This window comes from Pseudophryne corroboree, chromosome 5 (genome assembly GCF_028390025.1).
Source record: "Pseudophryne corroboree isolate aPseCor3 chromosome 5, aPseCor3.hap2, whole genome shotgun sequence".
Taxonomy (NCBI): Eukaryota; Metazoa; Chordata; class Amphibia; order Anura; family Myobatrachidae; genus Pseudophryne; species Pseudophryne corroboree.
The window spans coordinates 303,835,187-303,862,409 of NC_086448.1; the positions used below are offsets into that span (position 1 = coordinate 303,835,187).

The window sequence follows — 27,223 nt, forward strand, 5'->3', positions numbered from 1 at the left end:
CAGGGATACTATTTTGCGAACATAAGAGCATATTAAAGACGTTGTCTTATATATGAGGGATACACAGAGGGATATTTTGCCGGCTGGCATCCAGAATTAATGCAATGTCCATTCTGTCAGGAGGGTATTAGAGACCCGACACTGGACAGGTGATGCTGACTTTAAAAGGCACATAGAGCCTTATAAGGGTGAGGAATTGTTTGGGGATGGTCTCTGGGACCTCGTATCCACAGCAACAGCTGGGAAGAAAAATTTTTACCTCAGGTTTCCTCACAACCTAAGAAAGCACTGTATTATCAGGTACAGTCCTTTCGGCTTCAGAAAAGCAAGCGGGTCAAAGGCGCTTCCTTTCTGCACAGAGACGAGGGAAGAGGGAAAAAGCTGCACCAGTCAGCCAGTTCCCAGAATCAAAATTCTTCCCCCGCTTCCTCTGAGTCCACCGCATGACGCGGGGGCTCCACAGGCTTAGCCAGGTACGGTGGGGGGCCGCCTGAAAAAATTCAGCGATCAGTGGGCTCGCTCACAGGTGGATCCCTGGATCCTTCAAGTAGTATCTCAGGGGTACAAGCTGGAATTCGAGGCGTCTCCCCCCCGCCGTTTCCTCAAATCTGCCTTGCCGACAACTCCCTCAGGCAGGGAGGCTGTGCTAGAGGCAATTCACAAGCTGTATTCCCAGCAGGTGATAGTCAAGGTGCCCCTACTTCAACAAGGACGGGGTTACTATTCCACACTGTTTGTGGTACCGAAACCGGACGGTTCGGTGAGACCCATTTTAAATTTGAAATCCTTGAACACATACATAAAAAAATTCAAGTTCAAGATGGAATCGCTCAGGGCGGTTATTGCAAGCCTGGAGGAGGGGGATTACATGGTATCCCTGGACATCAAGGATGCTTACCTACATGTCCCCATTTAACATCCTCACCAGGAGTACCTCAGATTTGTGGTACAGGATTGCCATTACCAATTCCAAACACTGCCGTTTGGACTGTCCACGGCACCGAGGGTCTTTACCAAGGTAATGGCAGAAATTATGATACTCATTATCCCGTACTTGGACGATCTCCTTATAAAGGCGAGGTCCAAGGAGCAGTTGTTGGTCGGAGTAGCACTATCTCGGGAAGTGCTACAACAGCACGGATGAATTCTATACATTCCAAAGTCACAGCTGGTTCCTACCACACGCCTACTGTTCCTGGGGATGGTTCTGGACACAGAACAGAAAAAAGTGTTTCTCCCGCAGGAGAAAGCCAAGGAGCTGTCATCTCTAGTCAGAGACCTCCTGAAACCAAAACAGGTATTGGTGCATCACTGCACACGAGTCCTGGGAAAAATGGTAGCTTCTTACGAAGCAAAATTCCATTCGGCAGGTTCCATGCAAGAACCTTTCAGTGGGACCTCTTGGACAAGTGGTCGGGATCGCATCTTCAGATGCATCGGCTGATAACCCTGGTCCTTGGAGACAGGGTTATCTCTACTGTGGTGGCTGCAGAGTGCTCATCTTCAAGAGGGACGCAGATTCGGCATACAGGACTGGGTCCTGGTAACCACGGATGCCAGCCTTCGAGGCTGGGGGGCAGTCACACAGGGAAGAAATTTCCAAGGACTTGGGTCAAGTCAGGAGTCGTCCCTACACATAAATATTCTGGAACTGAGGGCCATTTACAATGCCCTAAGTCTGGCAAGGCCTCTGCTTCAAAACCAGCCGGTACTGATCCAATCAGACAACATCACGGCAGTCGCCCATGTAAACCGACAGGGCTGCACAAGAAGCAGGATGGCGATGGCAGAAGCCACAAGGATTCTCCGATGGGCGGAAAATCACGTCTTAGCACTGTCAGCAGTGTTCATTCCGGGAGTGGTCAACTGGGAAGCAGACTTCCTCAGCAGACACGACCTACACCCGGGAGAGTGGGGACTTCATCCAGAAGTCTTCCAACTGTTGGTAAACCGTTGGGAAAGGCCACAGGTGGACATGATGGCGTCCCGCCTAAACAAAAAAACTAGATATTGCGCCAGGTCAAGGGACCCTCAGGCAATAGCTGTGGACGCTCTAGTGACACCGTGGGTGTACCAGTCGGTTTATGTATTCCCTCCTCTGCCTCTCATACCAAAGGTACTGAGAATAATAAGAAAACGAGGAGTAAGAACGATACTCGTGGTTCCGGATGGGCCAAGAAGAGCTTGGTACCCAGAACTTCAAGAAATGATATCAGAGGACCCATGGCCTCTACCGCTCAGACAGGATCTGCTACAGCAGGGGCCCTGTCTGTTCCAAGACTTACCGCGGCTGCGTTTGACGGCATGGCGGTTGAATTCCGGATCCTAAAGGAAAAGGGCATTCCGGAGGAAGTCATTCCTACGCTAATAAATGCCAGGAAAGAAGTAACCGCAAACCATTATCACCGTATTTGGCGAAAATATGTTGCGTGGTGTGAGGCCAGGAAGGCCCCAACAGAGGAATTTCAGCTGGGTCGTTTTCTGCACTTCCTACAGTCAGGAGTGACTATGGGCCTAAACTTGGGTTCCATTAAGGTCCAGATTTCGGCTCTGTCGATTTTCTTCCAGAAAGAACTGGCTTCACTGCCTGGAGTTCAGACATTTGTAAAGGGAGTGCTACATATTCAGCCCCCTTTTGTGCCTCCTGTGGCACCTTGGGATCTCAACGTGGTGTTGAGTTTCCTAAAATCACATTGGTTTGAGCCACTTAAAACTGTGGATTTGAAATATTTCACGTGGAAAGTGGTCATGTTATTGGCCTTGGCTTCGGCCAGGCGTGTGTCAGAATTGGTGGCTTTGTCATGTAAAAGCCCTTATCTGATTTTCCATATGGATAGGGCAGAATTGAGGACTCGTCCCCAGTTTCTCCCTAAGGTAGTATCAGCTTTTCACTTGAACCAACCTATTGTAGTGCCTGCGGCTACTAGGGACTTGGAAGATTCCAAGTTACTGGACGTAGTCAGGGCCTTAAAAAAATTATATTTCCAGGACGTCTGGAGTCAGGAAAACTGACTCGCTTTTTATCCTGTAGGCACCCAACAAAATAGGTGCTCCTGCTTCTAAGCAGACTATTGCTCGCTGAATTTGTAGCACAATTCAGCTGGAGCATTCTGCAGCTGGATTGCCGCATCCTAAATCAGTAAAAGCCCATTCCACGAGGAAAGTGGGCTCATCTTGGGTGGCTGCCCGAGGGGTCTCGGCTTTACAACTTTGCCGAGCTGCAACTTGGTCAGGGGCAAACACGTTTGCAAAATTCTACAATTTTGATACCCTGGCTGAGGAGGACCTTGAGTTCTCTCATTCGGTGCTGCAGAGTCATCCGCACTCTCCCGCCCGTTTGGGAGCTTTGGTATAATCCCCATGGTCCTTACGGAGTTCCCAGCATCCACTAGGACGTCAGAAAAAATAAGATTTTACTCACCGGTAAATCTATTTCTCGTAGTCCGTAGTGGATGCTGGGCGCCCATCCCAAGTGCGGATTGTCTGCAATACTTGTATATAGTTATTGCCTAACTAAGGGTTATTGTTGAGCCATCTGTTGAGAGGCTCAGTTATATTTCATACTGTTAACTGGGTATAGTATCACGAGTTATACGGTGTGATTGGTGTGGCTGGTATGAGTCTTACCCGGGATTCAAAATCCTTCCTTATTGTGTCAGCTCTTCCGGGCACAGTATCCTAACTGAGGTCTGGAGGAGGGTCATAGTGGGAGGAGCCAGTGCACACCAGATAGTACCTAATCTTTCTTTTAGAGTGCCCAGTCTCCTGCGGAGCCCGTCTATTGCCCATGGTCCTTACGGAGTTCCCAGCATCCACTACGGACTACGAGAAATAGATTTACCGGTGAGTAAAATCTTATTTTTTCCCGTATTGTTCCCCTGTCCCTAGTCCCTAACTCTAACTTCTCCCTGCAGTGTAAACCTATCCATCGGCATTCTAAGGATATTAACATGGTGCCTGCTGACATGTTGAAACATGTTGACGTTATTAATGTCAACATGGTTACGCTCAACCATGTGACCAGACACCTTTTTTGAGCACTTAAATTACCCACTGCAACACCCGAAACTCCAGAGTCTCTTCTCCTTGGATGGAAGAGGAAGTAAAAATAGTCACCATGGACAAAATCGAAAGGACCAGATGATTAAACTAATATATTTTGTGTTGCGTTTCAAAAAGATCAAAAACATTGTGCTTGATTCAATTCAGCGCAAAGGAGCTCCCACAGCTATCCAATTATCATTCATTCTCTGACTTAAGTGCCTGGCGCGATACTGCCACGCTAAGGACAGAAAACAACAACACGACAGTTTTGTTGGATTTCTGCTCGCACCCTAGGAGGGGTGTGAGAAAAAATCCTCTAGTCAGGTATAACATTGCACTGAATTGAATAGTTCTCTGGGAGCTCCTTCCCGACGCTGTTCAGTTCGCGCTGAATTGAATTGAGCCCTTTGACTTATAAGCTTATTTAACACGACTACTGAAGCAGACTACTGAAAGATGCTGGAATCACATATACTCACTATCGCCACGCTGGGTGAATATTCCCCAATGTGTTAAAATAGTTACCTAATAGCACATCTCTCTGCCCCAACTGCTGCTGCAGTATCTCTCTGCATTAGAAGCTGCAGCACCTCACTCTGTCTCTCAGGCTGCTGCAGCACCTCTCTCTGCCCCTTAGGCTGCTGTGGTGCAGGTTTCCCTGCTCCTCAGGTTGCTGCGGCACAGCTCTTTCTGCCCCTCAGGCTGCTGTGGCACAGCTCTCTCCGCCCCTCAGGCAATTCCTGGACATTATTTTCATTGAAGCGTAGTGGGATTATCAGGTCTGGGATGGCAGTTCTAGGGTATTATTTTCATTGAGGTATTGGGGGATAATCAAATCAGGGGGAAGGGGGTGCAATTTTGGTGCTTTATTTTCATTCAGAGTTTGTGGGGGTTATCAGGTCTGTGTGGGGTCACATTTGGAGCTTCATATTCGTTGAGCAATTGGGGGGTTGAGAGGTCAGATCAGATGGGGCATATAAAGTGTTCTTAATTATTTTGAATTAAACAAGTAAATAGTTAAATACAGCTACTTCCATAGCGGCTTATGATGTGTATAAGGGGCTCAACCATAGTGTAGCGTATATAAGGGGCTCTACTGTGTGGCATGTAACGTGTATAAGGAGCTTTACTGTTTGGCATAACTTGAAAAAGGGGTACTACTGTGTGGTGTAATGGGAATAATGTACACTACTGTGCGGTGTAATGTGAATTGGTACTATTCTGTGGCCACGCACCTTCCCAATGAAGCCAATATTTATTTATTCTTATTAGTTATTTATATAGTGCACACATATTCCACAGCGCTTTACAGAGACTATTTTAAAATAGAGATGAGCGGGTTCGGTTCCTCGGAAACCGAACCCCCCCGAACTTCACCCATTTTACACGGGTCCGAGGCATACTCGGATTCTCCCGTATGGCTCGGTTAACCAGAGCGCGCTCGAACGTCATCATCCCGCTGTCGGATTCTCGCGAGATTCGGATTCTATATAAGGAGCCGCGCGTCGCCGCCATTTTTCACTCGTGCATTGGAAATGATAGTGAGAGGACGTGGCTGGTGTCCTCTCACTTTGTTTCAGGGGACTGCATATCTTTATTCTGGGGACCAGCAGTATTATAGGAGGAGTACAGTGCAGAGTTTTGCTGACCAGTGACCACCAGTATTATACGTTGTCTGCCTGAAAAACGCTCCATATCTGTGCTCAGTGTGCTGCATATATCTGTGCTCACACTGCTTTATTGTGGGGACTGGGGACCACCAGTATATTATATAGGAGGAGTACAGTGCAGAGTTTTGCTGACCAGTGACCACCAGTATACGTTGTCTGCCTGAAAAACGCTCCATATCTATGCTCAGTGTGCTGCATATATCTGTGCTCACACTGCTTTATTGTGGGTACTGGGGACCACCAGTATATTATATAGGAGGAGTACAGTGCAGAGTTTTGCTGACCAGTGACCACCAGTATTATACGTTGTCTGCCTGAAAAACGCTCCATATCTGTGCTCAGTGTGCTGCATATATCTGTGTTCACACTGCTTTATTGTGGGTACTGGGGACCACCAGTATATTATATAGGAGGAGTACAGTGCAGAGTTTTGCTGACCAGTGACCACCAGTATTATACGTTGTCTGCCTGAAAAACGCTCCATATCTGTGCTCAGTGTGCTGCATATATCTGTGCTCACACTGCTTTATTGTGGGGACTGGGGACCAGCAGTATTATATAGGAGGAGTACAGTGCAGAGTTTTGCTGACCAGTGACCACCAGTATTATACGTTTTCTGCCTGAAAAATGCTCCATATCTGTGCTGCATTGTAGTATATAGTAGGAGTACAGTGCATAATTTTGCTGACCACCAGTATATAATATATAGGAGTACGGTACAGAAGGCCACTGCTCTACCTACCTCTGTGTCGTCAAGTATACTATCCATCCATACCTGTGGTGCATTTAAGTTTTGCACAGTTTGCTGACCACCAGTATATAATATATAGCAGTACGGTACAGTAGGCCACTGCTCTACCTACCTCTGTGTCGTCAAGTATACTATCCATCCATACCTGTGGTGCATTTAAGTTTTGCACAGTTTGCTGACCACCAGTATTATATAATATATAGCAGTACGGTACAGTAGGCCACTGCTCTACCTACCTCTGTGTCGTCAAGTATACTATCCATCCATACCTGTGGTGCATTTAAGTTTTGCACAGTTTGCTGACCACCAGTATATAATATATAGCATTACGGTACAGTAGGCCACTGCTCTACCTACCTCTGTGTCGTCAAGTATACTATCCATCCATACCTGTGGTGCATTTCAGTTGTGCACAGTATATATAGTAGTAGGCCATTGCTATTGATACTGGCATATAATTCCACACATTATAAAATGGAGAACAAAAATGTGGAGGGTAAAATAGGGAAAGATCAAGATCCACTTCCACTTCGTGCTGAAGCTGCTGCCACTAGTCATGGCTGAGACGATGAAATGCCATCAACGTCGTCTGCCAAGGCCGATGCCCAATGTCATAGTAGAGAGCATGTAAAATCCAAAACACAAAAGTTCAGTAAAATGACCCAAAAATCTAAATTTAAAGCGTCTGAGGAGAAGTGTAAACTTGCCAATATGCCATTTACGACACGGAGTGGCAAGGAACGGCTGAGGCCCTGGCCTATGTTCATGGCTAGTGGTTCAGCTTCACATGAGGATGGAAGCACTCATCCTCTCGCTAGAAAACTGCAGTGCCACTCCTAGATGGGCCAGGTGTTTGTGTCGGCCACTTGGGTCGCTTAGCTTAGTCACACAGCTACTTCATTGCGCCTCTTTTTTTCTTTGCATCATGTGCTGTTTGGGGACTATTTTTTTGAAGTGCCATCCTGTCTGACACTGCAGTGCCACTCCTAGATGGGCCAGGTGTTTGTGTCGGCCACTTGGGTCGCTTAGCTTAGTCACACAGCTACTTCATTGTGCCTCTTTTTTTCTTTGCATCATGTGCTGTTTGGGGACTATTTTTTTGATGTGCCATCTTGTCTGACACTGCAGTGCCACTCCTAGATGGGCCAGGTGTTTGTGTCGGCCACTTGGGTCGCTTAGCTTAGTCACACAGCTACCTCATTGCGCCTCTTTTTTTCTTTGCATCATGTGCTGTTTGGGGACTATTTTTTTGAAGTGCCATCCTGTCTGACACTGCAGTGCCACTCCTAGATGGGCCAGGTGTTTGTGTCGGCCACTTGGGTCGCTTAGCTTAGTCACACAGCTACCTCATTGCGCCTCTTTTTTTCTTTGCATCATGTGCTGTTTGAGGAGTATTATTTTCAAGTGCCATCCTGTCTGACACTGCAGTGCCACTCCTAGATGGGCCAGGTGTTTGTGTCGGCCTCTTGGGTCGCTTAGCTTAGTCACACAGCTACTTCATTGCGCCTCTTTTTTTCTTTGCATCATGTGCTGTTTGGGGACTATTTTTTTGAAGTGCCATTCTGTCTGACACTGCAGTGCCACTCCTAGATGGGCCAGGTGTTTGTGTCGACCACTTGGGTCGCTTAGCTTAGTCACACAGCTACCTCATTGCGCCTCTTTTTTTCTCTGCATCATGAGCTGTTTGGGGACTATTTTTTTGAAGTGCCATCCTGTCTGACACTGCAGTGCCACTCCTAGATGGGCCAGGTGTTTGTGTCGGCCACTTGGGTCTCTTAGCTTAGTCACACAGCTACCTCATTGCGCCTCTTTTTTTCTTTGCATCATGTGCTGTTTGGGGTCTATTTTTTTGATGTGCCATCTTGTCTGACACTGCAGTGCCACTCCTAGATGGGCCAGGTGTTTGTGTCGGCCACTTGGGTCGCTAAGCTTAGTCATCCAGCGACCTCGGTGCAAATTTTAGGACTAAAAATAATAGTGTGAGGTGTTTAGAATAGACTGGAAATGAGTGGAAATTATGGTTATTGAGGTTAATAATACTATGGGATCAAAATGACCCCCAAATTCTATGATGTAAGCTGGTTTTGAGGGGTTTTTGTAAAAAAACATGCAAATCCAAAACACACCCGAATCCGACAAAACATTTTCAGGGAGGTTTTGCCATAACGCGTCCGAATCCAAAACACGGCCGCGGAACCGAATCCAAAACACAAAACCCGAAAAATGTCCGGTGCACATCACTATGTTAAAATACTATATCCCCTTGCGCTAATAAAATAAAATTGAGGCAACAGCTCATGAATGTACTTAATACATTAATTACTTTATAACATTTATAATAAAATCAATTGTATAAAGAATACTATCACAAGAAATTAATATGCGCATAAAACCCCCAAAAAAACATGCAAAATATAAATTAAAAAATACTTAAGCATAAGAGTGGATCATATATCTATAATTATATAATTGACCACAGTGGACTGATTTAATAATCGTAGAAATGTTAATGTCCTTATTTCGTTCTTACATAGGACAGTCCCATACGGTGTACTATATAATGTCCCCTAGATTGAATATCATACAATAAGCGTAGATGAAGTTTTTTACCTATACGGGGAAATATCCGTGTGCTCACAGGCAAGTATTCACTTGGGAGAAAATGCTTTCAAGTCCCGGCAGATGAAATCAAGGACCCGGGGCTCGGCGCACCACAGACGCTTGGTTGCTAATTTGGCTCCCGTTTGATAGCCACCAATTGTAGCGTCCTCTGTCTCCCGCTTGGCAACCTCACCGAAGCGGTACACGCACCTTGTGGCTGTGGAGTATGAAGTACGGCTCCCGGGGCTCGGCGCACCGCAAGTGCCTAACAGCTGATGGAGCTCCCGTCTTCCAGCCGCCACATATAGCGTCCTCCCTTCTCCCGCTTGTCAGCCACAATCAACAGCGAAGCACACGTAATCGCACCAATAAGGGACAATAATAGATGTCAACTGGGTCACAAGTAGGGCACTTTCTCTGACGCGTTTCGCTCCTAATTGGAGCTTCCTCATAGATTTTATTGTCCCTTATTGGTGCGATTACGTGTGCTTCGCTGCTGATTGTGGCTGACAAGCGGTGCAAGGTGATAAAGGCACCAGCCAATCAGCTCCAAGATGTAAATTAACAGTTAGGATCTGATTGGCTGGTGCCTTTATCACCTTGCACATATCACTGGTTTATCACTTCCTTATGCCTTCTCCAGGTTAATACATCTGCCCCTATATTCCTTACCACACACACAACAGTTTTGTTTGAGCCAATTAACCTACCAGTATATTTTTGGATTGTGGGAGGAAACCGTAGTACCCGGAGGAAACCCACACAATCACGGGGAGAATGTACAAACTCCACACAGTTAGGGCCATGGTGGGAATCAAACACATGACCTCAATGCAATTTTAGCAATTTTCCTAAAACCTAAACCTCATTTTCAGAACAGAGAACAAAAATGGTTGTTCTTGTATAAAATTTTTTTATGGCTCGTTGTTTTTAATATTTGTATACTTGCGTTATGATTCTCCTCCTGTAATTTAGGGTATGGGTCATTGGGTCGACCCACCTTAGGTCGACACTCATTAGGTCGACCACTGAAGGTCGACCTTGCCCTTAAGTTGACATGCATTAGGTTTTCATTTACTAGGTCGACAGGTCAAAAGGTCAACATGAGGTTTTTTTACTGTTTTTGGTGTCGTTTTCTCCGTAAAGTGATGGGGAACCCAAATTAGTGCATTGTGTCCCCTTACATGGCTCGCTTCGCTCGCCATGCTACAGGCAAGGTGCATCGCTCTGCTTCCGCTACCGTTCCAATCGTAGTCCACGTGGATCGTTAAGTATGAAAAAATCCAAAAAATGGAAAAAATTGTGAAAAACTCATGTCGACCTTTTGACCCGTCGACCTAGTACATGTCGACCCATTGCATGTCGACCTAAGGGCAATGTCGACCTTCAGTGGTCGACCTAATGAGTGTCGACCTAAGTTGTGTCGACCTAACGACCGTATCCCGGATAATATACCTTTTTAAAACCTGGATTTACTTTTGTTGCAGCCCCCAATGAAGCAGCTTGTTCATTGCCTATATAAAAAGAAATGGCATAACATAACTATAAAAACAACACAACTCTATGAAAAGCTATTCAAATATTAGAGTGCACTGTTCAGTATTTTAAAAAATGATTGTGTTTACGTGTACAAATAATGATATCGAATACAGTACTACATTTTGTAATTTTAGGGAAAATATGTTATTAATATCACTTGAATGTTGTACTCTAAATTGGGATTTGAGGAACACCAAACATAGTAGCCAAAGTAACCAGTGCCACCAACATCTTCCAGTGTAATAAATCTTCTATGCTGAAACCTATTTCTTTGAAAGTTAACCTTGTACCTCCAGCTAAAGGGCTAATGAGCCACAGATACCTAAGGCTGGTATGCTGGCACCAACATCCAGCAGTTCACATTAGACACCATGATAGATGACGGCAGGCACAGCTAGGAATTGAGAGTCATTACTTATTTCACTGCAGAAAAATATTTTCAGAGCTACATTAATTTATTAAATGATTGATCTAAAATGAAAATCACATTGATTAATTGTAATATGAAAAAAAAATATTTCTGGAATCTGAGTTTTACATCTAATGTAGTTATAAGGGCGTCTACTATAGAGCTTATTTTTTGCACAGTACTAGTTATTTATTTATAACCCAAATATTAGATTTCAGAATTTTGTGAGAGAGTAATGCGCATACCAGGGACATGGAAATAGGCAGATACACAGTTCAGACTGAGCCAAGGAAAAGCAATGGGAAACTCCCAATGTACACTTCGGTACTCAAGTGACAGCATTTGGAGAAGTTCTAATAACAATGTATCCCATATCCTTGTTACTGCCTGGAAGGGCCACCTCTCCCCCACCCCTATTAACTACCTAAGACAATTTTGACATCTGTTCTTTTCCTTGTGACTTTCTTGCTTAATACCATGCAGATACTGCACAGCAGTACATATAGAAGTACAGGTTGAGTATCCCATATCCAAATATTCCGAAATACGGAATATTCCGAAATACGGACTTTTTTGAGTGGGAGTGAGATAGTGAAACCTTTGTTTTTGATGGCTCAATGTATACAAACTGTTTAATACACAAAGTTATTAAAAATATTGTATTGAATGACCTTCAGGCTGTGTGTATAAGGTGTATATGAAACATAAATGAATTGTGTGTATGTACACACACTTTGTTTAATGCACAAAGTTATTAAAAATATTGTCTAAAATTACCCTCATGCTGGGTGTATAAGGTGTATATGATACATAAATGTATTCTGTGCTTAGACTTAGGTCCCATTACCATGATATCTCATTATGGTGTGCAATTATTCCAAAATACGGAAAAATCCAATATCCAAAATACTTCTGGTCCCAAGCATTTTGGATAAGGGATACTCAGCCTGTATCTGTATACACAAAGACTAATGTTGGAAAATTTTTGAAAAATTTTGGGTGACCTTTTTGTGTGAAATACACAGCTATGATGGGCGTATATGGAGCCCTTGCAAATGATATACTAAACACTACTGTATCCATATCTGTAAATATACAGTAACTTGGAGAGTATAGACAGTGAGCAGTGATGCATTTCAGAAAAGGGGGTGCTCTAGTGTCACATGTTCCCTAGAGTGGGCTGAGCTGTTGAAAGGCATTAAGCTGCTCCTAACTCTCCTCTTCTAAAAACACCACTTTATTGTTGCACACCCCAGTGCCTGGTATGAACCGCATCATGCTTACCACCAGTCTCTGCAGTAGAGACAAAGTCCTGACTGATGAGAAATCTGGACAGTCTACTACAGTGGGTGTATAGGGTGCAGTTGCTATGCCTCAAGTGCTTTGCCCTCCCCCTGCACCCAGTCATGCTGGAGAACAAGACTGGGATGGACTGAGTGACATCCTCATGCTTGTCAGGCAGTGCTGTGACATTACCAATAGCTCAGGGGGTTGGCTCTGTTGTGACTGTACTGAGTCTGACACATGGTTCCTGGCGACGGCAGGGTTGGAGACTTAGGGGGACATTTACTAAGCAGTGATAAGAGCGGAGAAGTGAGCCAATGGAGAAGTTGCCCATCAACCGATCAGCAGCTCTGTTTCATTTTATAGTATGCAAATTATAGATGTTACTTCAGTGCTGATTGGTTGCCATGGGCAACTTCTCCACTTGCTCACTTCTCAGCTGTTATCACTGCTTAGTAAATGTCCCCCTATGATGGGGGGCTTGGCAGTTCTGGAGCCAACTGCCTGAAGTAGAAGAAAATAATGATCAGAGGATCCACAGCACTCTGTATTGGGTCCCAGTGACATACTGTATGGAAAGGCGAGTGTGTGTGAGTAGCAACTGAAGTATTTGGTACTGTCTGTATTGAGTGGTCATAGGAATTGGAAGAGACTGGTATTAAGTGGGAACAGGTTGAAAGTGACTTTCATGTTCTAGGACTTAGGACAGTTTTAGCCCAGTCAGCAATGTAAAACCGTCTAAGCCCATAGTCATTTCAGTTTAACAAATACCAACATTTTATCGAGTTACTTAATACTAATTACATTTGAGTTGTAACTTGTCACCCACTGGGGTGTGATTTTGACAAGTGAGAAAAACATCTTTCACAATTACAAGCTACATAAACGTGACACCAGGCCACAGTTACACAGTTCGGCTTTTTATTTGTATCCATATTTCAAAGGTGATATTATCCAATTAACTGACAATTTTTTTTTTTCTAAAAAAACGCTCAGAATTTTAAACTTTTCTTAATGAATGAATAAGGTGAGGAACAGGGGCTGGATGTAATGCTCTTAGTTATGCTTAAACTGTCAACAGAGGCAGAACTCTGGGAGGCAATGGAGGCATCTGCCGCCGGGCTCCTGCTATGAAGGGGGGCACCTCTCCTCCCATTCTGTGACACAATTGAATTACATTAATTGATAGCTGCCACTGTCTTTTCAGTGGCCGACATCCTCACTGGTCCCTGCACCTTACAAATCACACCCTCTTTATTATACACATTTTACAAGTGTCACACCCAGGATTAGAAACCACAACCTATTACACTGGAAGCAGACACCTTACTGATGAAGCTGTTTGCTCTTGTATAGGAAATATGAGAATTGTAACTATATGAAGATACTTCTCTGACAATTACACGTAACTTCATATAGTTAGAATTCTCATGCTTCCTCTACAGGAGCAAATAGCTCTATCAGTAAAGTGTCTGCTGTTAGTGTAACAGGTCATAGGTTCTAATCCTGGGTATGACTGCTAAGAAATGTGTGATTTAAAATAAAATAGGGGGGCACCAATATTGATCTAGTCTCCGGGCAACTGGAACGAACTTACACCACTGACTGCCAACACACAGTGAGATCTATCCTTGCAATTTTGACTATATAGTCAAAATCGTAAGGAAAGTTGGTGCAAATCGCACTGTGTTTAGCCAGCTGCGATACCGATGTGTACTCCCGCGGGGTCGGTATCGCAAGGAAAGATAGACTGTGCAGGCAAGTCAGTCCTGGCTATATTGTGTACAGTCTAGTACAAAGTATAGTCAATATTGGCACTTGGTAAAACTCGCACATAGGCAAAATTGAAAGTACAGGTAGTCAAAATCAGTGTTTCTGGGTTCTGGGGGAGTTCAAGGGAAATTGCATAGTCAAAATCGGAGATAGTCAATATCGCATTGTGTGTATGCACCTTAAGCAACCACTTGGAATTGCATTGTATGCAGAAGTTGTCAACAAAGTGATTAAGCAATTGGGAGGCTATGGACCAGCTTCATTAGTTTAGACCAGCTGTCTCCATTATCAATATTTAAGAAATTTCAAAACTAAGATGATACTCATTTACCTCTTGTTTATGTGTTTATTTTTTGCAATAGTAATATGTTGAGATAGTGACCCACATAGGCATTTATAGTCCTAAAACACTAGGGGGCATATCCAATTAGGGGCAATGTTTTGCCTGCAAAAAACTTGTGGGCACCGCTCTTAATTTTGGATTACCATGGGTATGCACACTTCCAATCTCCGCAGTATTCAATAAAAAAACATGGTTGCTGGGTTTTTTGTGGCCAAATTCACGTGAGGCAAGAAATAATAATAATTAAAAAAAACACATTTCTTTAACTGATAGCATGCAAGGATGATTACCATTACTCCAATTAGATATCTGTAAATTTGTAAACCTAGGTAAAACATTATAAAGTTCTGGGACCAATATATTGTTCTTTCTCAAATATTGTAAGCTCTCACGAGCAGGGCCCTCTTCCCTTCTTCCCTCATGTGCTTATCCTTTCTTACTTTAATAATCTTCAACTGCACCACATCCAGCAGTCTTCTGCCACCTGATACTTATTCCAGTGTCATCTGCTGATGTAACTATGTTTATTTACCTTGTACTTGTCCTATACTGTCATCAACTGTAAGTTGCTGTTTTCCTGTTTGATTATTTGTTTATGTATTCTGTAATTGGGCGCTGCGGAACCCTTGTGGCGCCATATAAATAAAGGATAATAATAATAATAATAATAAATTGTAGGTGCTAGTTTCCCATACAACCTCGAGTTAGAACATTAGTTATCCCCAGATAACCTAAAAAGAATTTAGTTTACAGGAAAAATTAATTATCATGCACTGATTCCTGGGGGGAATTCAAGATCGTTATTGTCCGGAACCGTACTCACTAATAGTTAGATGGTTTAGGATAAGCTAAAATCATTTGGGATAATAAATGCTCCAGCTGGACTTCTTACACAGACATGGAAATAGAGAGGCAAATTGTCACTGACTGTTTCCCTATGAATGTTTTCTCTAACGTCCTAGTGGATGCTGGGGACTCCGTCAGGACCATGGGGAATAGCGGGCTCCGCAGGAGACAGGGCACATCTAAAAAGCTTTTTAGGTCACATGGTGTGTACTGGCTCCTCCCCCTATGACCCTCCTCCAAGCCTCAGTTAGGTTTTTGTGCCCGTCCGAGAAGGGTGCAAACTGGATGGCTCTCTTAAGGAGCTGTTTAGTAAAGTTTTTTTTTAGGTTTCTAATCAGTGATTCCTGCTGGCGACAGGATCACTGCAACGAGGGACTTAGGGGAGAGACTTGCAACTCACCTGCGTGCAGGAGGATTGAAGTTTTAGGCTACTGGACACTGAGCTCCAGAGGGAGTCGGAACACAGGTCAGCCTGGGGTTCGTCCCGGAGCCGCGCCGCCGATCCCCCTTACAGACGCTGAAGAAAGACGGCGGAACGGAGGTCCGGAAACAGGCGGCAGAAGACTTCACAGTCTTCAGAGAGGTAGCGCACAGCACTGCAGCTGTGCGCCATTGTTGCTACACGGCTCACTGACACGGTCACGGAGGGTGCAGGGCGCTGCTGGGGGCGCCCTGGGCAGCAATATAAATACCTATTTGGCAAATAAATACATCACATATAGTCATTAAGGCTATATGTATGTATTTAACCCAGGCCAGTTTTCCTAATAACCGGGAGAAAAGCCCGCCGTGAAAGGGGCGGAGCTTATTCTCCTCAGCACTCAGCGCCATTTTCCTGACCAGCTCCGCTGGTGAGGAAGGCTCCCACTCTCCCCTGCACTACAGAAACAGGGTTAAAGAGAAGGGGGGCATAAATTGGCGATATAATTATATATTAAGAGCCCATATATAGAAACAACACCTTCTAGGGTTGTTATATACATTATGGCGCTTTTGGTGTGTGCTGGCAAACTCTCCCTCTGTCTCCCCAAAGGGCTAGTGGGTCCTGTCCTCTATCAGAGCATTCCCTGTATGTGTGTGCTGTAGGTCGGTACGTGTGTGTCGACATGTATGAGGAAAATGTTGGTGAGGAGACGGAGAAAATTGCCTGTAATGGTGATGTCACTCTCTAGGGAGTCGACACCAGAATGGATGGCTTACTTATGGAATTACGTGATAATGTCAACACGCTGCAAGCCGGTTGACGACATGAGACAGCCGGCGGACAAATTAGTATCGGTCCAGGCGTCTCAGACACCGTCAGGGGCTTGTAAAAACGCCCATTTACCGCAGTCGGTCGACAGACACTGACACGGACACTGACCCCAGTGTCGACGGTGAAGAAACAAACGTATTTTTCCTTTAGGGCCACAAGTTACATGTTAAGGGCAATGAAGGAGGTGTTACGTATTTCTGATACCACAAGTACCACAAATAAGGGTATTTGGTAGGGTGGGAATAAACTACTTGTAGTTTTGCCTGAATCAGATAAATTAAATGAAGTGTGTGATGATACGTGGGGTTCCTCCGACAGAAAGTTATGGGCGGTATACCCTTTTTCCCGCCAGTAGTAAGGGCGAGTTGGAAAACACACCTTAGGGTGGACAAGGCGCTCACACGCTTATAAAAAAACATGGCGTTACCGTTTCCAGATACGGCCGCCCTCAAGGAGCCAGCTGATAGGAAGCTGGAAAATATCATAACAGTATATACACACATACTGGTGTTATACTACGACCAGCAATCGCCTCAGCCTGGATGTGCAGCGCTGAGGGGGCTTGGTCGGATTTCCTGACTGAAAATTTTGATACCCTTGACAGGGACAGGATTTTATTGTCTATAGAGCATTTTAAGGATGCATTTCTATATATGTGTGATGCGCAGAGGCATATTTGCATTCTGGCATCAAGAGTAAATGTGATGTACATATCTGCCAGACGAAGACACGACAGTGGTCAGGTGAGGCAGATTCCAGACGGCATATGGAAGTATTGCCGTATAAAGGGGCGGTCCATTGGACCTGGTGGCCATGGCAACAGCTGAAAAATCCACCTTTTGTTACCCCGAGTCACATATTGGCAGAAAAGGACACAGTCTTTTCAGTCTCAGTCCTTTCGTCCCCATACGGGCAGGCGGGCGAAGGCCAGTCATATCTGCCCAGGGGGAGAGGAAAGGGAAGAAGACTGCAGCAAGCAGCTCATTCCCAGGAACAGAAGCTCCTCACGGCTTCTGCCAAGTCCGCAGCATAACGCTGGGGCCGTACAAGCGGACTCAGGTGCGGTTAGGGGGTCATCTCAAGAGTTTCAGCAACACTCGCAAGGGAACTCCGGGATCCTACATGTAATATCCCAGGTGTACATTGGAAATTCGAGACGTCTCCCCCTCACACAATTCACAGGCTGTATTCCCAGCAGGTGATAATCAAAGTACCCTTCTTACAACAAGGAAGGGGGTAGTATTCCACACTATATTGTGGTACTGAAGCCAACCGGCTCGGTGAGATCTGAAATATTTGAACACTTACATACAAGCGTTCAAATCAAGATGGAGTCACTCGGAGCAGTGATAGCGAACCAGGAAGAAGGGGACGATATGATGTCACTGGATATCAGGGACGTTTACCTACAGGTCCAAATGTGCCCTTCTCACCAAGGGTACTTCAGGTTCCTGGTACAGAACTGTCACTATCAGTTCAGACGCTGCCGTTTGGATTGTCCACGGCGCCCCGGGTCTTTACCAAGGTAATGGCCGGAATGATGATTTTTCTTAAAAGAAACATGGACGCTTTCCTGATAAGGGCAAGGTCCAGAGAACAGTTGGAGGTCGGAGTAGCACTATCTTAAGTAGTTCTACGACAGCACGAGTGGATTCTAAATATTCCAAAATCGCAGCTTTTTCCGACGACACGTCTACTGTTCCTAGGGAAGATTCTGGACACAGTCCAGAAAAACGTGTTTCTCCCAGTGGAGAAAACCAGGGAGTTATCCGAGCTAATCGGGATCCTCCTAAAACCAGGAAAAGTGTCAGTGCATCATTGCACAAGAGTCCTGGTAAAAATGGTGGCTTATTACGAAGCAATTCCATTCGGCAGATTTCCCGCAAGAACTCTTCAGTGGGATCTGCTGGACAAATGGTCCGGATCGCATCCTCAGATGCATCAGCGGATAACCCTATATCCAAGGAAAAGGGTGTCTCTCCTGTGGTGATTACAGAGGGCTCATCTTCTAGAGGGCCGCAGATTCGGCATTCAGGATTGGATGCCGGTGACCACGGAGGCCAGCCTGAGAGGCTGGGGAACAGTCACACAGGGAAAAAATTTCCAGGGAAGTGTGATTAAGTCTGGAGAATTCTCTCCGCATAAATAAGCTTAGAGCAAATTTATAATGCTCTAAACTTAGCTAGACCTCTGCTTCAAGGTCAGCCGGTATTGATCCAGTGGGATAACATCACGGCAGTCGCCCACGTAAACAGAAGGGCGGCACAAGAAGCAGGAGGGCAGTGAAAACTGCAAGGATTTTTCGCTAGGCGGAAAATCATGTGATAGCACTGTCAGCAGTGTTCTTTCCGGGAGTGGACGACTGGGAAGCGGACTTCCTCAGCAGGCATGACCTCCACCCGGGAGAGTGGAAACTTCATAGGGAAGTTTTTCAACATGATTGTGGACCGTTGGCAAAGACCAAAGGTGGACATGATGGCGTCCCGCCCGAACAAAAAACGGGACAGGTATTCCGCCAGGTCATGAGACCTTCAGGCGATAGCTGTGGATGTTCTGGTAACACCGTGGGTGTACCAGTCTGTGTATGTGTTCCCTCCTCTGTTTCTCATAACCAGGGTATTGAGAATTATAAGACATAGAGGAGTATGAACTATACTAGTGGCTCCGGATTGGCCAAGAGGGACTTGGTACCCGGAACTTCAAGAAATGCTCACAGAGGACTAAGGGCCTGGGGAGCTAAGAAGGGACTTGATTCAGCAAGTACCATGTCTATTCCAAGACTTACCGCGGCTGCGTTTGACGGCATGGCGGTTGAATGCCGGATCCTGAGGGGAAAAGGCATTCCATAAGAGGTCATACCTACCCTGGTCAAAGCCAGGAAGGAGGTGACCGCACAACGTCATCACCACATGTGGTGAAAATATGTTGCGTGGGTGAGGCCAGGAAGGCTCCACGACGGAAATTCAACTAGGTCGATTTCTACACTTCCTGAAAACAGGAGTGTTTTGGACCTCAAATTGGGGTTCATTAACATTTAAATTTCGGCCCTGTAGATTTTCTTCCAGAAAGAATTGACTTCAGTTCCTGAAGTCCAGATTGTAAAGGATGTATTGCATATACAGCTTTTTTGTGCCCCTAGGGGCACCGTGAGATCTCAACATAGTGTTGGGATTTCTTACAATCATATTGGTTTGAACCGCTCAAATCTGTGGATTTGAAATATCTCACATGGAAAGTGACCATGCTGTTGACAAATATCTCACATGGGAAGTGACCATGTTGTTAGCCCAGGCCTCGGCCAGGCGATTGTCAGAATGGGCGGCTTTGTCTTACAAAAGCCCATATTAAAATTTTCCATTTGAACAGGGCAGAACTGGGACTCGTCTCCAGTTTCTTCATAAAGGGGTGTCAGCGTTTTCACCTGAAACAACCTCTTGTGGTGCCTGCGGCTACTAGGGACTTGGAGGACTCCAAGTTACTAGACGTGGTCAGGGCCCTAAAAATATATATATATATATATATATATAGTTAGGACGGCTGGAATCAGAAAGTCTGACTTGCTGTTTATACTGTATACACCCAACAAGCTGGGTGCTCATGCTTCTAAGCAGTCTATTGCACGCTGGATTTGTAGTACAATTCAGCTTGCACATTCTGTGGCAGGCCTGCCACAGACGAAATATGTAGATGCCCATTCCACAAGGAAGGTGGGCTCATCCTGGGCGGCTGCCCGAGGAGTCTCGGCATTACAACTTTGCCGAGCAGCTACGTGGTCAGGGGAGAACACGTTTGTAAAATTTTACAAATTTTGATACTCTGGCTAAGGAGGACCTGGAGTTCTCTCATTCGGTGCTGCAGAGTCATCCGCACTCTCCCGCCCGTTTGGGAGCTTTGGTATAATCCCCATGGTCCTGACGGAGTCCCCAGCATCCACTAGGACGTTAGAGAAAATAAGAATTTACTTACCGATAATTCTATTTCTCGTAGTCCGTAGTGGATGCTGGGCGCCCATCCCAAGTGCGGATTGTCTGCAATGCTTGTACATAGTTATTGTTACAAAAATCGGGTTATTACTATTGTTGTGAGCCATCTTTTCGGAGGCTACTTCGTTTTGTTATCATACTGTTAACTGGGTTCAGATCACAAGTTGTACGGTGTGATTGGTGTGGCTGGTATGAGTCTTACCCGGGATTCAAGATCCTTCCTTATTGTGTACGCTCGTCCGGGCACAGTACCTAACTGAGGCTTGGAGGAGGGTCATAGGGGGAGGAGCCAGTACACACCATGTGACCTAAAAAGCTTTTTAGATGTGCCCTGTCTCCTGTCTCCTGCGGAGCCCGCTATTCCCCATGGTCCTGACGGAGTCCCCAGCATCCACTACGGACTACGAGAAATAGAATTATCGGTAAGTAAATTCTTATTTAAACTAGCACAATGAAATTAAGCAATATATTTGTCCAGTAATTCTGTATTACTCCAGAGATGCAATTAGCATATTAGCAATGAACCACTTACTTATTGTGTCTAACTTAAGTTGGATCAGCTATGCAGTGCGTGTTTCTGATCAAAACAACTAGATGCCAGCCTGTGAATCACTGAGCCCTCCCAACTATGTTTATCATGCAGCACATGCATAGTATAAATAGCTTCAGGTTTGCATACACACTTTCTCATTTTCTGGTACTCTGCTTCTCAGGAGTGTAAAAACATTAGCTTCTGTACACTGAGCATAAATTATATTTTATCTCTGATTTTTATGGCAGTTTGTAATACAAGGTAATAGGATTTATGACCAAGAAATGAGAAGATGTCCAGGAGGTAATGAGGCTTGTTTTTTACATTATACTGAACTGAATTTAGCTTTCCCCACGCAAGTTTCGAATACAGAGATGTAGGAGTTGACTTTACTATAGTTGTACTTAAACTCTAAGCTTTTATAAATTTTGGCAGCGTTCTGACAGAAACTTCATTTCTTTTAAAAGCCTAGGGTGTTATTAGGAAAATTACAAATATTAGAATGGAAAGGAAGTGTATAAAATTAAATATATTATGGTAGGTAACACTATTAACTTTTAGAACCCCAGTTTTTATAGTTTTTGTCACAAGAACAGGGCTCACATGGGAACTCACTTCACTTGAAGCCACAAATCTGATTGTAATCATCCTTTCTGTGTAATATTTCAGACTGACGTAAAACATGGCAGAGGTTCGCTAAGCAGATATGCTAAATGTAATAAAGGAAGACAAACAACTCCCTGTTACCGCATTTTGAAGGCAATGTAAATTAATAGGTATATACAAATAAAAATCAGGGCAATTACATCATATGTATTTATATACAAAATAGCAAAAGTGCATTTAAAAGAAAAGGAGAAAAAAAAATAGGCTAGGCTTCTTCAGAAGTTCTAAGAAAAAAACAAGTATTTGGTGACATTGCAAATGGTATAAAAGGGAAAGTATGCCTTTTTGCAGATGACACAAAGGTATGCAACAGGGTAGACACACCAGGAGGGGTATAACAAATGATTGAGGATCTAGGTCAGGCATGTCCAAACTGCGGCCCTCCAGCTGTTATGAAACTACATATCCCAACATGCCCTGACACAGTTTTGCTGTCAGAGAATGCTAAAGCTGTGTCAGGGCATGCTGGGATGTCTAGTTTCTCAACAGCTGTAGGGCCACAGTTTGGACATGCCTGATCTAGGTAGACTAAAGGAATGGTCAAGAGCGTGGCAATTACAGTTTAATGCCAAAAAATGCAAAATCATGCACTTGGGTCTCAAAAATACAAAGGCTTAATATAGTATTAATGGTGCTATACTGGAAACTACTGAGGAGGTAAGGGATCTAGGAGTCACTATTTCAGGTGACTTAAAGGCAGGTAAGCAATGTAACAAAGCAATCAGGAAGGCTAGTCAGATGCTTGGTTGCATAGGTAGAGGAATCAGCAGCAGAGATAAATAATTAATAATGCCACTGTATACTGTAGGTCATTGGTACGGCCTCAACTAGAATACTGTGTATAGTTCTGGAGGCCATATCTTCAAAGGGATAATTATACATTAGAGACTGTACAAAGAAGGGCAACTAAAATGGTGCATGGCCTACATCACAACGCATACCCAGAAATACTAAAAATCTCAATCTGTATGGTTTGGAGCAGAGAAGGACATGGTAGAAACTTTTAAATATATGAAGGGTTTTAACAAAGTCCAGGAGGGAAACATTCTCCAAATAAAGAAAAGTAATAGGACACGAGGACATGCACTGAAACTGGAAGGAGATAAGTTCTGGGGAAATTTGAGGAAAATTACTTCACATAAAGAGTAGTGGACAAGTGGAATAGGCTCCCATCAGAGGTGGTAGATACTAAGACAGTAGAGCAAGTTAAACATGCATGGGATAGAAATAAGGATATCCTTACAAAGAAATAAGGATCAAATAAGGTTTGAGGTAAAAATATGGTAAAAAAAAAGGGGCAGACTAGATGGGTCAAGTGGTTCTTATCTGCCATCAAATTCTATGTTTTTCATCTCCGAGTAAGTGCAGTTCTCAGTTGCATAAGGTTGGGCTACTTAAGAGCCTGATTCTGATTTGCACACAATTTGTCGTCCATGTTTTCACAGTTTTCTCCATCTGTGTGGCTGCCGCGCTACCAATTGTGTAAGTAGTCAACATTTTAAGGAAGCAATTGCACCAGCCCTGTCCTTTGTGCAAGAGATCCATCTGAAATCAGCATGTTCTCTGCACACACAAAACTCTGAATAGTCCGCAATTCAGTCTATACTCCCAAGGCATGCCTTTAGAACATTTATCCTATGCACAATTATACCCACTCATATGCAAGTGGAGGTGCGACTTGGATGCGTACATACTGGAATCACCCGTGGTTGCTCAGCATTGAGTATGCTCAGCTGCGGAGCATGTATGGTTCTAAAAATTGCAAGTTCTGCCCTGAAAACATGCAACTCTGAATCAGGACCTCAAAGTGTTTCACTTAATTGAAGTATGTTCTTTGTTACTGACTTGTCTGATGTGTTGTGCCCTTGCACACTTGGCACATAGATGGTTTGCACCTGTATGCAGATGTAGCATACCATCAAGTGGAAAATATAATCTTCAAGCTAAGCGCCATCATTTTTTCAGACCTTAAATAAAGCACAGACATTTGCCACTGCTCTGCTCTACTATACAGGAGAACCAGTTACTGTACATGTTGGACAACATTTAAGGGTCTCCACTAATTACATTTGAAGAACCAGGGGTACAATTAAAGAATATGTTTTATCTTATTTTGCCAGTTTTCTTAGAAAATAGATATAAGCTGTTTAACTACACTAAGAAATATAAAAATTATTAACCTTAAACTAACAGATCACAAAAAAAATAAAGACATTTGGGCTGCCCATGAAAAGGCGAAAATCCTCCAGTCACAGAGTGGTTAACAAAACCTAGCTTTGTGCCACCCATTCACTCCTATAAAATATGAACATTGTGCTTACAATAAAGTATAAGCATTGCAATGGCGTTGGGTATGCGAGACCGGCGTTTGGGATCCCGACAGTCAACATACCAACGCCGGGATCCCGACCGCCAAAATTCCGACAGGGGGGCGAGGGCAACGAAGCCCCTTGCGGACTTGGTGGCTCGCTGTGCTTGCCACAGGTTCTGTTTCCACTCCATGGGTGCCGTGGACACCCACGAGTGGGAATAGTTCTTGGCTCGCTCCCGCCGGGCATCTCCCGCTGTATGGCATATTGAGGTTAGATGTATGAGGGCACATCTGTATGAAAAAGGTTTGGACAGTGGAGTCTGATGTTTCCAAAGACTGCATACCCACTTGCATTTAAGTGCTTAGGGCAGGCATGTCCAAACTGCGGCCCTCCAGCTGTTGAGAAACTACACATCCCAGCATGCCCTGACGCAGCTTTAGCATTCTCTGACAGCAAAACTGTGTCAGGGCATGCTGGGATATGTAGTTTCACAACAGCTGGAGGGCCATAGTTTGGACATGCCTGGCTTAGGGGGACAGTTACTAAGCAGTAATAAGAGCAGAGAAGTGAGCCAGTGGAGAAGTTGCCCCATCAACCAATCAGCAGCTCTGTATCATTTTATAGTATGCAAATTATAGATGTTACTTCAGTGCTGATTGGTTGGCATGGGCAACTTCTCCACTGGCTCACTTCTCCGCTCTTATCACTGCTTAGTAAATGTCTGCCTTAGTTTCTTATTTTTTTCAAGCAATTCTTGCTCCATTAGTGCATTGAGCATGAGCTTATGTTGTGACCTCCAACAATGTCAGTGGGCATCTGACCTTATAAGGAAAAGCAGTCCGTATTTGTAACACTTTGGGCCAAATTTAATAGCCTATGGGTTGTCAAACCCACCAATGTATCAGCATTTTAGCCCTATGATTTAAAGCAGTGATTTTTTTTATAGGCAAAATCATGTTTTCTCTTATGTCCTAGAGGATGCTGGGGTTCATATTAGTACCAGGAGCCATTGGCACTTTAAGAGTTTAAGAGTGTGGGCTGGCTCCTCCCTCTATGCCCCTCCTACCAGACTCTGTATACAAAATGTGTCCGGAGGAGCCAGTCACAGCTAGGGGAGCTCTACAGAGTTCTCTTAGGAAAAAAGTTTTTTTTCTTTCTTTTCAGAGTTTTTTTATTTTACAGGGAAGCTGCTGGCGACAGCCTCCCTGCAGCGAGGGACTGAGGGGGGGGGGGGGGGAGCAGTGTCCGCCCTACGGGGTCTTGAGCCACTGCTCCCGCTGACTGGATGTTAAGCTCCAGAGGGGTCTGATCACGCCCCGCCGCAGGGGAACGCTCACCCCGGCAGCCGGCCGCCACCCCCTCAGGGAGCTGAAGATGTGGCGAGTGAGTCACTGTCCCCCCTTGCAAGCGGGGGGACAGTGTGAAGAAGGCGGCCAGAGGGTAAGGAGCGCGGCCTTAACCACGCTCCTGGATGGCTCAGCAGTACTGCGGTGCAGCGCTGGGAGGGGCGCCCTGGGCCAGTGCCGGACCCTACACTGTCCACTGCAAGTCTGTCGGGGTCTGCGGATCCAGGCCAGCACAACTCCTCCGGCCAGTATAATCTTTCAGTGAGCGGGAAGACAGCGCCATTGAGGGGGCGGAGCTTCTCCTCAGAGCGGACCCAGCAGCGTTCAGCACCATTTTTCCTGCCTGCACTCACTACCAAGTGGATCGAGGTCCCTCCAGAGCAATCTCCAGCTATCTGTACGGTACTAAGGGGGTTGTAGAAGGGGGGGGGGGGGAGGCTGTATACAGTCTGTGTCACCTATTAAAGGACACAGTTAGCGCTGGTTAAGGACTCCCTATACCTTTAATAGCGCTGTGTGTGGGTTGCCTCCAATCTCTGTGTCTCTCTGCCATTCTTGGGGGGGAAACTCTGTCTACATAATACACTGTGTGTTTGTGGGGTGTTTGAGTGTGTGTGACAACATGTCTAGGGAAACTGTTTCATATGCTGCAGAGGATTTATCTTCCCAGGAAGACTCCATTCCATGTAATCAGGATTGCACTGTTTTAGCGCAGATCCCAGCTAGAGAGCCAGAACGGTTAGTCTCTCTGAGGGGGACTATTTCTCAGATTTCTGATAGAGCTGCTAGGACTGAGCATGCCACTCAGGTCCTCCAGTCCTCTGTGGTGGTATGGTCTGATCCTGCCTCCTCGGGATCCCCTGCGGTACATTCTCAAAAACGTGCACTTGCAATTATGCAGGATGACACGGACACCGACTTTGACGCTGCAGACGGTGACGGGGATGTGTTGAGGGGGACGGCATCACTTGCCAATGGGGTGCATTTGATGATCGAGGCTGTTAGGGATATTTTACACATTTCAGGCACAGCTCCGGATCAGGTGGAGGAGGCCTTCTTTACAGATCATAAGAAGCCCCCCCTCACCTTCCCGGCATCCAAAGAATTGAATGCTATCTTTGAAAAGGCATGGGAAACTCTGGAAAAGAAATTACAGATTCCCAAGATGGTCTTGGTGGCTTTTCCCTTCCCTGAGGAAGATAGGAAGAGATGGGAGTCCCTGCCGATAGTCGACGCCTCTGTCTCCAGGCTGTCCAAACAGGTGGTATTACCAGTCCCGGGATCTACCGCGTTAAAGGACCCGGCAGATCGCAAGGTATATGCTACACTGAAATCCATTTACACGGCTTCAGGGGCTATATTACGGCCTACTATAGCCTGTTCTTGGATTGCTAAAGCTATTGCCAGGTGGTCAATCACTCTGCAGGAGGAATCGACTACGCTGGACAAGGATGACATTGATTTATTTTTACGTAATATACAGGATTCTGCAGGGTTCCTGGTGGATTCCATGAAGGACCTGGGTTCCATGGCTGCGGGGATCTCCTCCATGTCCGTCTCGGCTCGCAGAGGTCTCTTGCTGCCCAACTGATCTGTGGACGCGGAATCCAGGAAGTGTGTGGAGAGCCTGCCATACAAAGGTCAGGCTCTCTTTGGGGAGGCGCTGGATGCATGGATTGCCACGGCTACCGCGGGTAAGTCTCCTTTTCTCCCCTCAGCTGCATTGGCTACGAAGAAGCCTTTTTCCTCTACCACGTCACAGTCCTTTCGGCCTGCAAGGCCTAGAAAAAATAAGCCTTCGAACACCTTCAGAGGTGGTCGTGCCAAAGGAAAGAAACCTGCTCCCGCAGGTTCCCAGACCCAGAAGCC

The 27,223-nt window shown here is 45.2% G+C and overlaps 1 protein-coding gene across 7 annotated transcripts in view; it reads left to right on the forward strand.

Moving 5' to 3' along the window:
- TPK1 (thiamin pyrophosphokinase 1) overlaps positions 1-27,223 on the forward strand; it is a 1,127,731-nt gene that overhangs the window by 640,375 nt on the left and 460,133 nt on the right. The window lies entirely within an intron of this gene.